This window comes from Microtus ochrogaster, chromosome 8 (assembly GCF_000317375.1).
Source record: "Microtus ochrogaster isolate Prairie Vole_2 chromosome 8, MicOch1.0, whole genome shotgun sequence".
In the NCBI taxonomy this organism is placed as follows: Eukaryota; Metazoa; Chordata; class Mammalia; order Rodentia; family Cricetidae; genus Microtus; species Microtus ochrogaster.
In genome coordinates this window covers 20,222,716-20,223,623 of record NC_022015.1, presented here as the reverse complement: position 1 = coordinate 20,223,623, position 908 = coordinate 20,222,716, and positions in this window count along the sequence as shown.

Sequence of the window (908 nt, the reverse complement as noted above, 5' to 3'; positions counted from 1 at the left end):
TAAGTTTTTTCCCCTTTAAATAAATACCACCCTATTAATCATAATTCCAAACTGGTGTGGGATTGTTTATGACTTACGCCTTCATCTGGAGCCCGATGTTTGGTTTTAGGACCCCTCCTTCCCCCGCTCAGCTGCCTGCCGCCAGCTAGGCTTGGCGCGAGCCCTTCCTCCCTCAGCCGCGGCCTGTGCCTTGTGCATGGAGCCAGCTTTTCTTGCTGCAGTTCTTTATATTTTCTCTTTAAACACCTCAGATTGACTTCAAGTCCCCACGCACCCTATCGTCCACCTGCCCACGTGGATTTAAACTCCACAGGCCTGCTTAGTCTCTGCCCGCGTGGTTTGCTCTTTTCTGAGTCGTTTTTAAATCTCCCTTGCAAGCACAGCTCTTAAGTGGCGTGAACCAGAGCGCAAGCAGTTGCTAAAAGCTACAACCCCTCAGGGCGACTCTGTCATGTGGAGGCATAAGTGGCTTCCAGGTTGCTCTTCTCTACCCCTGGATTCTGGGTTTCTGGTTCCGTCTATGGAATTGATTTAATTACATTTACTTTGTTGAAAAACTCGCATTTTCCAGTTTTTAACATCTACTAAGGCAGACACTGAAACAGGACCCCATTTTTCGTCGTGACTCGGCAACAGCGCCACCTGCTGGATAATAGGTAATATGGCAGCTTTTGTTTCTAATGCAAATTTTACTGCTTTGTTTTTACTAATACAATGGATTAGTAAATTTGTATTTACTAATACAATGGATTACATCATACAAGGTGTATATGATTATGGGGATACCTTAATTTGCTTGTTACTAGGTTTCAGTTTTCTTTTCCATATTCTATCATTAAGGAAGAATATGGCACTCCTAAGAACGATAGAATCTTTTTTTTTTTTTGGTTTTTCGAGACAGGGTTTCT